This window comes from Channa argus, unplaced genomic scaffold (assembly GCF_033026475.1).
Source record: "Channa argus isolate prfri unplaced genomic scaffold, Channa argus male v1.0 Contig005, whole genome shotgun sequence".
NCBI classification, from domain to species: Eukaryota; Metazoa; Chordata; class Actinopteri; order Anabantiformes; family Channidae; genus Channa; species Channa argus.
Window position 1 is genome coordinate 900,019 of NW_027125224.1, and position 13,215 is coordinate 913,233.

Sequence of the window (13,215 nt, forward strand, 5' to 3'; positions counted from 1 at the left end):
TGCTTTTAAGCGCATAAAAACTTACACTCTTGATTTCTGGCTAAATAAAAGCTGTTGCAATGATATTTCCATGCTGAACTGAGTTGTTCTGGCTCAAATATGAAGGCAAACCCACTTTCCTTTCAGTATTTTGCTGCATTTGGCAGAAATCAGCTCATTCGGCCTGAAAATGATTTTAAGCGCATAAAAACTTACACTCTTGATTTCTGGCTAAATAAAAGCTGTTGCAATGATATTTCCATGCTGAACTGAGTTGTTCTGGCTCAAATATGAAGGCAAACCCACTTTCCTTTCAGTATTTTGCTGCATTTGGCAGAAATCAGCTCATTCGGCCTGAAAATGCTTTTAAGCGCATAAAAACTTACACTCTTGATTTCTGGCTAAATTTTGCTGCATTTGGCAGAAACAGGCATATTTGCTCATTCGGCCTGAAAATGCTTTTAAACGCATAAAAAATTACACTCTTGATTTCTGGCTAAATGAAAGCTGTTGCAATGATATTTCCATGCTGAACTGAGTTTTTCTGGCTCAAATATGAAGGCAAACCCACTTTCCTTTCAGTATTTTGCTGCATTTGGCAGAAATCAGCTCATTCGGCCTGAAAATGCTTTTAAGCGCATAAAAACTTACACTCTTGATTTCTGGCTAAATAAAAGCTGTTGCAATGATATTTCCATGCTGAACTGAGTTGTTCTGGGTCAAATATGAAGGCAAACCCACTTTCCTTTCAGTATTTTGCTGCATTTGGCAGAAATCAGCTCATTCGGCCTGAAAATGCATTTAAGCGCATAAAAACTTACACTCTTGATTTCTGGCTAAATAAAACCTGTTGCAATGATATTTCCATGCTGAACTGAGTTGTCCTGACTCAAATATGAAGGCAAACCCACTTTCCTTTCAGTATTTTGCTGCATTTGGCAGAAACAGGCATATTTGCTCATTCGGCCTGAAAATGCTTTTAAGCGCATAAAAACTTACACTCTTGATTTCTGGCTAAATAAAAGCTGTTGCAATGATATTTCCATGCTGAACTGAGTTGTGCTGGCTCAAATATGAAGCAAACCCACTTTCCTTTCAGTATTTTGCTGCATTTGGCAGAAATCAGCTCATTCGGCCTGAAAATGCTTTTAAGCGCATAAAAACTTACACTCTTGATTTCTGGCTAAATAAAAGCTGTTGCAATGATATTTCCATGCTGAACTGAGTTGTTCTGGCTCAAATATGAAGGCAAACCCACTTTCCTTTCAGTATTTTGCTGCATTTGGCAGAAATCAGCTCATTCGGCCTGAAAATGCTTTTAAGCGCATAAAAACTTACACTCTTGATTTCTGGCTAAATAAAAGCTGTTGCAATGATATTTCCATACTGAACTGAGTTGTTCTGCCTCAAATATGAAGGCAAACCCACTTTCCTTTCAGTATTTTGCTGCATTTGGCAGAAACAGGCATATTTGCTCATTCAGCCTGAAAATGCTTTTAAGCGCATAAACACTTACACTCTTGATTTCTGGCTAAATAAAAGCTGTTGCAATGATATTTCCATGCTGAACTCAGTTGTTCTGGCTCAAATATGAAGGCAAACCCACTTTCCTTTCAGTATTTTGCTGCATTTGGCAGAAATCAGCTCATTCGGCCTGAAAATGCTTTTAAGCGCATAAAAACTTACACTCTTGATTTCTGGCTAAATAAAAGCTGTTGCAATGATATTTCCATGCTGAACTGAGTTGTTCATGCTCAAATATGAAGGCAAACCCACTTTCCTTTCAGTATTTTGCTGCATTTGGCAGAAACAGGCATATTTGCTCATTTGGCCTGAAAATGCTTTTAAGCGCATAAACACTTACACTCTTGATTTCTGGCTAAATAAAAGCTGTTGCAATGATATTTCCATGCTGAACTCAGTTGTTCTGGCTCAAATATGAAGGCAAACCCACTTTCCTTTCAGTATTTTGCTGCATTTGGCAGAAATCAGCTCATTCGGCCTGAAAATGCTTTTAAGCGCATAAAAACTTACACTCTTGATTTCTGGCTAAATAAAAGCTGTTGCAATGATATTTCCATGCTGAACTGAGTTGTTCTGGCTGAAATATGAAGGCAAACCCACTTTCCCTTCAGTATTTTGCTGCATTTGGCAGAAATCAGCTCATTCGGCCTGAAAATGCTTTTAAGCGCATAAAAACTTACACTCTTTATTTTTGGCTAAATAAAAGCTGTTGCAATGATATTTCCATGCTGAACTGAGTTGTTCTGGCTCAAATATGAAGGCAAACCCACTTTCCTTTCAGTATTTTGCTGCATTTGGCAGAAACAGGCATATTTGCTCATTCGGCCTGAAAATGCTTTTAAGCGCAGAAAAACTTACACTCTTGATTTCTGGCTAAATAAAAGCTGTTGCAATGATATTTCCATGCTGAACTGAGTTGTTCTTGGTCAAATATGAAGGCAAACCCACTTTCCTTTCAGTATTTTGCTGCATTTGGCAGAAATCAGCTCATTCGGCCTGAAAATGCTTTTAAGCGCATAAAAACTTACACTCTTGATTTCTGGCTAAATAAAACCTGTTGCAATGATATTTCCATGCTGAACTGAGTTGTCCTGACTCAAATATGAAGGCAAACCCACTTTCCTTTCAGTATTTTGCTGCATTTGGCAGAAACAGGCATATTTGCTCATTCGGCCTGAAAATGCTTTTAAGCGCATAAAAACTTACACTCTTGATTTCTGGCTAAATAAAAGCTGTTGCAATGATATTTCCATGCTGAACTGAGTTGTTCTGGCTCAAATATGAAGGCAAACCCACTTTCCTTTCAGTATTTTGCTGCATTTGGCAGAAACAGACATATTTGCTCATTCGGCCTGAAAATGCTTTTAAGAGCATAGAAACTTACGCTCTTGATTTCTGGCTAAATAAAAGCTGTTGCAATGATATTTCCATGCTGAACTGAGTTGTTCTGGCTCAAATATGAAGGCAAACCCACTTTCCTTTCAGTATTTTGCTGCATTTGGCAGAAACAGGCATATTTGCTCATTCGGCCTAAAAATGCTTTTAAGCGCATAAAAACTTACACTCTTGATTTCTGGCTAAATAAAAGCTGTTGCAATGATATTTCCATGCTGAACTGAGTTGTTCTGGCTCAAATATGAAGGCAAACCCACTTTCCTTTCAGTATTTTGCTGCATTTGGCAGAAACAGGCATATTTGCTCATTCGGCCTAAAAATGCTTTTAAGCGCATAAAAACTTACACTCTTGATTTCTGGCTAAATAAAAGCTGTTGCAATGATATTTCCATGCTGAACTGAGTTTTTCTGGCTCAAATATGAAGGCAAACCCACTTTCCTTTCATATTTTGCTGTATTTGGCAGAAACAGGCATATTTGATCATTCCGCCTGAAAATGCTTTTAAGCGCATAAAAACTTACACTCTTGATTTCTGGCTAAATTTTGCTGCATTTGGCAGAAACAGGCATATTTGCTCATTCGGCCTGAAAATGCTTTTAAACGCATAAAAATTTACACTCTTGATTTCTGGCTAAATGAAAGCTGTTGCAATGATATTTCCATGCTGAACTGAGTTTTTCTGGCTCAAATATGAAGGCAAACCCACTTTCCTTTCAGTATTTTGCTGCATTTGGCAGAAATCAGCTCATTCGGCCTGAAAATGCTTTTAAGGGCATAAAAACTTACACTCTTGATTTCTGGCTAAATAAAAGCTGTTGCAATGATATTTCCATGCTGAACTGAGTTGTTCTGGGTCAAATATGAAGGCAAACCCACTTTCCTTTCAGTATTTTGCTGCATTTGGCAGAAATCAGCTCATTCGGCCTGAAAATGTTTTTAAGCGCATAAAAACTTACACTCTTGATTTCTGGCTAAATAAAACCTGTTGCAATGATATTTCCATGCTGAACTGAGTTGTCCTGACTCAAATATGAAGGCAAACCCACTTTCCTTTCAGTATTTTGCTGCATTTGGCAGAAACAGGCATATTTGCTCATTCGGCCTGAAAATGCTTTTAAGCGCATAAAAACTTACACTCTTGATTTCTGGCTAAATAAAAGCTGTTGCAATGATATTTCCATGCTGAACTGAGTTTTTCTGGCTCAAATATGAAGGCAAACCCACTTTCCTTTCAGTATTTTGCTGCATTTGGCAGAAACAGGCATATTTGCTCATTCGGCCTGAAAATGCTTTTAAGCGCATAAAAACTTACACTCTTAATTTCTGGCTAAATAAAAGCTGTTGCAATGATATTTCCATGCTGAACTGAGTTGTGCTTGCTCAAATATGAAGCAAACCCACTTTCCTTTCAGTATTTTGCTGCATTTGGCAGAAATCAGCTCATTCGGCCTGAAAATGCTTTTAAGCACATAAAAACTTACACTCTTGATTTCTGGCTAAATAAAAGCTGTTGCAATGATATTTCCATACTGAACTGAGTTGTTCTGCCTCAAATATGAAGGCAAACCCACTTTCCTTTCAGTATTTTGCTGCATTTGGCAGAAACAGGCATATTTGCTCATTCAGCCTGAAAATGCTTTTAAGCGCATAAACACTTACACTCTTGATTTCTGGCTAAATAAAAGCTGTTGCAATGATATTTCCATGCTGAACTCAGTTGTTCTGGCTCAAATATGAAGGCAAACCCACTTTCCTTTCAGTATTTTGCTGCATTTGGCAGAAATCAGCTCATTCGGCCTGAAAATGCTTTTAAGCGCATAAAAACTTACACTCTTGATTTCTGGCTAAATAAAAGCTGTTGCAATGATATTTACATGCTGAACTGAGTTGGTCTGGGTCAAATATGAAGGCAAACCCACTTTCCTTTCATATTTTGCTGCATTTGGCAGAAACAGGCATATTTGATCATTCCGCCTGAAAATGCTTTTAAGCGCATAAAAACTTACACTCTTGATTTCTGGCTAAATTTTGCTGCATTTGGCAGAAACAGGCATATTTGCTCATTCGGCCTGAAAATGCTTTTAAGCGCATAAAAATTTACACTCTTGATTTCTGGCTAAATGAAAGCTGTTGCAATGATATTTCCATGCTGAACTGAGTTGTTCTGGCTCAAATATGAAGGCAAACCCACTTTCCTTTCAGTATTTTGTTAATTTGGCAGAAATCAGCTCATTCGGCCTGAAAATGCTTTTAAGCGCATAAAAACTTACACTCTTGATTTCTGGCTAAATAAAAGCTGTTGCAATGATATTTCCATGCTGAACTGAGTTGTTCTGGGTCAAATATGAAGGCAAACCCACTTTCCTTTCAGTATTTTGCTGCATTTGGCAGAAATCAGCTCATTCGGCCTGAAAATGCTTTTAAGCGCATAAAAACTTACAATCTTGATTACTGGCTAAATAAAAGCTGTTGCAATGATATTTCCATGCTGATCTGAGTTGTTCTGGGTCAAATATGAAGGCAAACCCACTTTCCTTTCAGTATTTTGCTGCATTTGGCAGAAACAGGCATATTTGCTCATTCGGCCTGAAAATGCTTTTAAGCGCATAAAAACTTACACTCTTGATTTCGGGCTAAATAAAAGCTGTTGCAATGATATTTCCATGCTGAACTGAGTTGTTCTGGCTCAAATATGAAGGCAAACCCACTTTCCTTTCAGTATTTTGCTGCATTTGGCAGAAACAGACATATTTGCTCATTCGGCCTGAAAATGCTTTTAAGCGCATAAAAACTTACGCTCTTGATTGCTGGCTAAATAAAAGCTGTTGCAATGATATGTCCATGCTGAACTGAGTTGTTCTGGCTCAAATATGAAGGCAAACCCACTTTCCTTTCAGTATTTTGCTGCATTTGGCAGAAATCAGCTCATTTGGCCTGAAAATGCTTTTAAGCGCATAAAAACTTACACTCTTGATTTCTGGCTAAATAAAAGCTGTTGCAATGATATTTCCATGCTGATCTGAGTTGTTCTGGGTCAAATATGAAGGCAAACCCACTTTCCTTTCAGTATTTTGCTGCATTTGGCAGAAACAGGCATATTTGCTCATTCGGCCTGAAAATGCTTTTAAGCGCATAAAAACTTACACTCTTGATTTCTGGCTAAATAAAAGCTGTTGCAATGATATTTCCATGCTGAACTGAGTTGTTCTGGCTCAAATATGAAGGCAAACCCACTTTCCTTTCAGTATTTTGCTGCATTTGGCAGAAATCAGCTCATTCGGCCTGAAAATGATTTTAAGCGCATAAAAACTTACACTCTTGATTTCTGGCTAAATAAAAGCTGTTGCAATGATATTTCCATGCTGAACTGAGTTGTTCTGGCTCAAATATGAAGGCAAACCCACTTTCCTTTCAGTATTTTGCTGCATTTGGCAGAAATCAGCTCATTCGGCCTGAAAATGCTTTTAAGCGCATAAAAACTTACACTATTGATTTCTGGCTAAATAAAAGCTGTTGCAATGATATTTCCATGCTGAACTGAGTTGTTCTGGCTCAAATATGAAGGCAAACCCACTTTCCTTTCAGTATTTTGCTGCATTTGGCAGAAATCAGCTCATTCGGCCTGAAAATGCTTTTAAGCGCATAAAAACTTACACTATTGATTTCTGGCTAAATAAAAGCTGTTGCAATGATATTTCCATGCTGATCTGAGTTGTTCTGGGTCAAATATGAAGGCAAACCCACTTTCCTTTCAGTATTTTGCTGCATTTGGCAGAAACAGGCATATTTGCTCATTCGGCCTGAAAATGCTTTTAAGCACATAAAAACTTACACTCTTGATTTCTGGCTAAATAAAAGCTGTTGCAATGATATTTCCATGCTGAACTGAGTTGTTCTGGCTCAAATATGAAGGCAAACCCACTTTCCTTTCAGTATTTTGCTGCATTTGGCAGAAATCAGCTCATTCGGCCTGAAAATGCTTTTAAGCGCATAAAAACTTACACTCTTGATTTCGGGCTAAATAAAAGCTGTTGCAATGATATTTCCATGCTGAACTGAGTTGTTCTGGCTCAAATATGAAGGCAAACCCACTTTCCTTTCAGTATTTTGCTGCATTTGGCAGAAATCAGCTCATTCGGCCTGAAAATGCTTTTAAGCGCATAAAAACTTACACTCTTGATTTCTGGCTAAATAAAAGCTGTTGCAATGATATTTCCATGCTGAACTGAGTTGTTCTGGGTCAAATATGAAGGCAAACCCACTTTCCTTTCAGTATTTTGCTGCATTTGGCAGAAACAGACATATTTGCTCATTCGGCCTGAAAATGCTTTTAAGCGCATAAAAACTTACGCTCTTGATTGCTGGCTAAATAAAAGCTGTTGCAATGATATTTCCATGCTGAACTGAGTTGTTCTGGCTCAAATATGAAGGCAAACCCACTTTCCTTTCAGTATTTTGCTGCATTTGGCAGAAATCAGCTCATTTGGCCTGAAAATGCTTTTAAGCGCATAAAAACTTACACTCTTGATTTCTGGCTAAATAAAAGCTGTTGCAATGATATTTCCATGCTAATCTGAGTTGTTCTGGGTCAAATATGAAGGCAAACCCACTTTCCTTTCAGTATTTTGCTGCATTTGGCAGAAACAGGCATATTTGCTCATTCGGCCTGAAAATGCTTTTAAGCGCATAAAAACTTACACTCTTGATTTCTGGCTAAATAAAAGCTGTTGCAATGATATTTCCATGCTGAACTGAGTTGTTCTGGCTCAAATATGAAGGCAAACCCACTTTCCTTTCAGTATTTTGCTGCATTTGGCAGAAACAGGCATATTTGCTCATTCGGCCTGAAAATGCTTTTAAGCATATAAAAACTTACACTCTTGATTTCTGGCAAAATAAAAGCTGTTGCAATGATATTTCCATGCTGAACTGAGTTGTGCTGGCTCAAATATGAAGCAAACCCACTTTCCTTTCAGTATTTTGCTGCATTTGGCAGAAATCAGCTCATTCGGCCTGAAAATGCTTTTAAGCGCATAAAAACTTACACTCTTGATTTCTGGCTAAATAAAAGCTGTTGCAATGATATTTCCATGCTGAACTGAGTTGTTCTGGCTCAAATATGAAGGCAAACCCACTTTCCTTTCAGTATTTTGCTGCATTTGGCAGAAATCAGCTCATTCGGCCTGAAAATGCTTTTAAGCGCATAAAAACTTACACTCTTGATTTCTGGCTAAATAAAAGCTGTTGCAATGATATTTCCATACTGAACTGAGTTGTTCTGCCTCAAATATGAAGGCAAACCCACTTTCCTTTCAGTATTTTGCTGCATTTGGCAGAAACAGGCATATTTGCTCATTCAGCCTGAAAATGCTTTTAAGCGCATAAACACTTACACTCTTGATTTCTGGCTAAATAAAAGCTGTTGCAATGATATTTCCATGCTGAACTCAGTTGTTCTGGCTCAAATATGAAGGCAAACCCACTTTCCTTTCAGTATTTTGCTGCATTTGGCAGAAATCAGCTCATTCGGCCTGAAAATGCTTTTAAGCGCATAAAAACTTACACTCTTGATTTCTGGCTAAATAAAAGCTGTTGCAATGATATTTCCATGCTGAACTGAGTTGTTCTGGCTCAAATATGAAGGCAAACCCACTTTCCTTTCAGTATTTTGCTGCATTTGGCAGAAACAAGCATATTTGCTCATTCGGCCTAAAAATGCTTTTAAGCGCATAAAAACTTACACTCTTGATTTCTGGCTAAATAAAAGCTGTTGCAATGATATTTCCATGCTGAACTGAGTTGGTCTGGGTCAAATATGAAGGCAAACCCACTTTCCTTTCATATTTTGCTGCATTTGGCAGAAACAGGCATATTTGATCATTCCGCCAGAAAATGCTTTTAAGCGCATAAAAACTTACACTCTTGATTTCTGGCTAAATTTTGCTGCATTTGGCAGAAACAGGCATATTTGCTCATTCGGCCTGAAAATGCTTTTAAGCGCATAAAAATTTACACTCTTGATTTCTGGCTAAATGAAAGCTGTTGCAATGATATTTCCATGCTGAACTGAGTTGTTCTGGCTCAAATATGAAGGCAAACCCACTTTCCTTTCAGTATTTTGCTAAATTTGGCAGAAATCAGCTCATTCGGCCTGAAAATGCTTTTAAGCGCATAAAAACTTACACTCTTGATTTCTGGCTAAATAAAAGCTGTTGCAATGATATTTCCATGCTGAACTGAGTTGTTCTGGGTCAAATATGAAGGCAAACCCACTTTCCTTTCAGTATTTTGCTGCATTTGGCAGAAATCAGCTCATTCGGCCTGAAAATGCTTTTAAGCGCATAAAAACTTACACTCTTGATTTCTGGCTAAATAAAACCTGTTGCAATGATATTTCCATGCTGAACTGAGTTGTCCTGACTCAAATATGAAGGCAAACCCACTTTCCTTTCAGTATTTTGCTGCATTTGGCAGAAACAGGCATATTTGCTCATTCGGCCTGAAAATGCTTTTAAGCATATAAAAACTTACACTTTTGATTTCTGGCTAAATAAAAGCTGTTGCAATGATATTTCAATGCTGAACTGAGTTGTTCTGGGTCAAATATGAAGGCAATCCCACTTTCCTTTCAGTATTTTGCTGCATTTGGCAGAAACAGGCATATTTGCTCACTCGGCCTGAAAATGCTTTTAAGCGCATAAACACTTACACTCTTGATTTCTGGCTAAATAAAAGCTGTTGCAATGATATTTCCATGCTGAACTGAGTTGTTCTGGCTCAAATATGAAGGCAAACCCACTTTCCTTTCAGTATTTTGCTGCATTTGGCAGAAATCAGCTCATTCGGCCTGAAAATGATTTTAAGCGCATAAAAACTTACACTCTTGATTTCTGGCTAAATAAAAGCTGTTGCAATGATATTTCCATGCTGAACTGAGTTGTTCATGCTCAAATATGAAGGCAAACCCACTTTCCTTTCAGTATTTTGCTGCATTTGGCAGAAACAGGCATATTTGCTCATTTGGCCTGAAAATGCTTTTAAGCGCATAAAAACTTACAGTTTTGATTTCTGGCTAAATAAAAGCTGTTGCAATGATATTTCCATGCTGAACTGAGTTGTTCTGGCTCAAATATGAAGGCAAACCCACTTTCCTTTCAGTATTTTGCTGCATTTGGCAGAAACAGGCATATTTGCTCATTCGGCCTGAAAATGCTTTTAAGTGCATAAAAACTTACATTCTTGATTTCTGGCTAAATAAAAGCTGTTGCAATGATATTTCCATGCTGAACTGAGTTGTTCTGGCTCAAATATGAAGGCAAACCCACTTTCCTTTCAGTATTTTGCTGCATTTGGCAGAAATCAGCTCATTCGGCCTGAAAATGCTTTTAAGCGCATAAAAACTTACACTATTGATTTCTGGCTAAATAAAACCTGTTGCAATGATATTTCCATGCTGAACTGAGTTGTTCTGGCTCAAATATGAAGGCAAACCCACTTTCCTTTCAGTATTTTGCTGCATTTGGCAGAAATCAGCTCATTCGGCCTGAAAATACTTTTAAGCGCATAAAAACTTACAATCTTGATTTCTGGCTAAATAAAAGCTGTTGCAATGATATTTCCATGCTGATCTGAGTTGTTCTGGGTCAAATATGAAGGCAAACCCACTTTCCTTTCAGTATTTTGCTGCATTTGGCAGAAACAGGCATATTTGCTCATTCGGCTTGAAAATGCTTTTAAGCGCATAAAAACTTACACTCTTGATTTCTGGCTAAATAAAAGCTGTTGCAATGATATTTCAATGCTGAACTGAGTTATTCTGGGTCAAATATGAAGGCAATCCCACTTTCCTTTCAGTATTTTGCTGCATTTGGCAGAAACAGGCATATTTGTTCACTCGGCCTGAAAATGCTTTTAAGCGCATAAAAACTTACACTCTTAATTTCTGGCTAAATAAAAGCTGTTGCAATGATATTTCCATGCTGAACTGAGTTGTGCTGACTCAAATATGAAGCAAACCCACTTTCCTTTCAGTATTTTGCTGCATTTGGCAGAAATCAGCTCATTCGGCCTGAAAATGCTTTTAAGCGCATAAAAACTTACACTCTTGATTTCTGGCTAAATAAAAGCTGTTGCAATGATATTTCCATGCTGAACTGAGTTGTTCTGGCTCAAATATGAAGGCAAACCCACTTTCCTTTCAGTATTTTTCTGCATTTGGCAGAAATCAGCTCATTCGGCCTGAAAATGCTTTTAAGCGCATAAAAACTTACACTCTTGATTTCTGGCTAAATAAAAGCTGTTGCAATGATATTTCCATGCTGAACTGAGTTGTTCTGGGTCAAATATGAAGGCAAACCCACTTTCCTTTCAGTATTTTGCTGCATTTGGCAGAAATCAGCTCATTCGGCCTGAAAATACTTTTAAGCGCATAAAAACTTACGCTCTTGATTTCTGGCTAAATAAAAGCTGTTGCAATGATATTTCCATGCTGAACTGAGTTGTTCTGGCTCAAATATGAAGGCAAACCCACTTTCCTTTTATTATTTTGCTGCATTTGGCAGAAACAGGCATATTTGCTCATTTGGCCTGAAAATGCTTTTAAGCGCATAAAAACTAACACTCTTGATTTCTGGCTAAATAAAAGCTGTTGCAATGATATTTCCATGCTGAACTGAGTTGTTCTGGCTCAAATATGAAGGCAAACCCACTTTCCTTTCAGTATTTTGCTGCATTTGGCAGAAACAGGCCTATTTGCTCATTCGGCCTGAAAATGCTTTTAAGCGCATAAAAACTTACACTCTTGATTTCTGGCTAAATAAAAGCTGTTGCAATGATATTTCCATGCTGAACTGAGTTGTTCTGGCTCAAATATGAAGGAAAACCCACTTTCCTTTCAGTATTTTGCTGCATTTGGCAGAAACAGGCATATTTGCTCATTCGGCCTGAGAATGCTTTTAAGCGCATAAAAACTTACACTCTTGATTTCTGCCTAAATAAAACCTGTTGCAATGATATTTCCATGCTGAACTGAGTTTCCTGGCTCAAATATGAAGGCAAACCCACTTTCCTTTCAGTATTTTGCTGCATTTGGCAGAAACAGGCATATTTGCTCATTCGGCCTGAAAATGCTTGTAAGCGCATAAAAACTTACACTCTTGATTTCTGCCTAAATAAAACCTGTTGCAATGATATTTCCATGCTGAACTGAGTTGTTCTGGCTCAAATATGAAGGCAAACCCACTTTCCTTTCAGTATTTTGCTGCATTTGGCAGAAATCAGCTCATTCGGCCTGAAAATGCTTTTAAGCGCATAAAAACTTACACTCTTGATTTCTGGCTAAATAAAAGCTGTTGCAATGATATTTCCATGCTGAACTGAGTTGTTCTGGCTCAAATATGAAGGCAAACCCACTTTCCTTTCAGTATTTTGCTGCATTTGGCAGAAATCTGCTCATTCGGCCTGAAAATGCTTTTAAGCGCATAAAAACTTACACTCTTGATTTCGGGCTAAATAAAAGCTGTTGCAATGATATTTCCATGCTGAACTGAGTTGTTCTGGGTCAAATATGAAGGCAAACCCACTTTCCTTTCAGTATTTTGCTGCATTTGGCAGAAACAGGCATATTTGCTCATTTGGCCTGAAAATGCTTTTAAGCGCATAAAAACTTACACTCTTGATTTCTGGCTAAATAAAAGCTGTTGCAATGATATTTCCATGCTGAACTGAGTTGTTCTGGCTCAAATATGAAGGCAAACCCACTTTCCTTTCAGTATTTTGCTGCATTTGGCAGAAATCAGCTCATTCGGCCTGAAAATGCTTTTAAGCGCATAAAAACTTACACTCTTGATTTCTGGCTAAATAAAAGCTGTTGCAATGATATTTCCATGCTGAACTGAGTTGTTCTGGCTCAAATATGAAGGCAAACCCACTTTCCTTTTATTATTTTGCTGCATTTGGCAGAAACAGGCATATTTGCTCATTTGGCCTGATAATGCTTTTAAGCGCATAAAAACTAACACTCTTGATTTCTGGCTAAATAAAAGCTGTTGCAATGATATTTCCATGCTGAACTGAGTTGTTCTGGCTCAAATATGAAGGCAAACCCACTTTCCTTTCAGTATTTTGCTGCATTTGGCAGAAACAGGCCTATTTGCTCATTCGGCCTGAAAATGCTTTTAAGCGCATAAAAACTTACACTCTTGATTTCTGGCTAAATAAAAGCTGTTGCAATGATATTTCCATGCTGAACTGAGTTGTCCTGGCTCAAATATGAAGGCAAACCCACTTTCCTTTCAGTATTTTGCTGCATTTGGCAG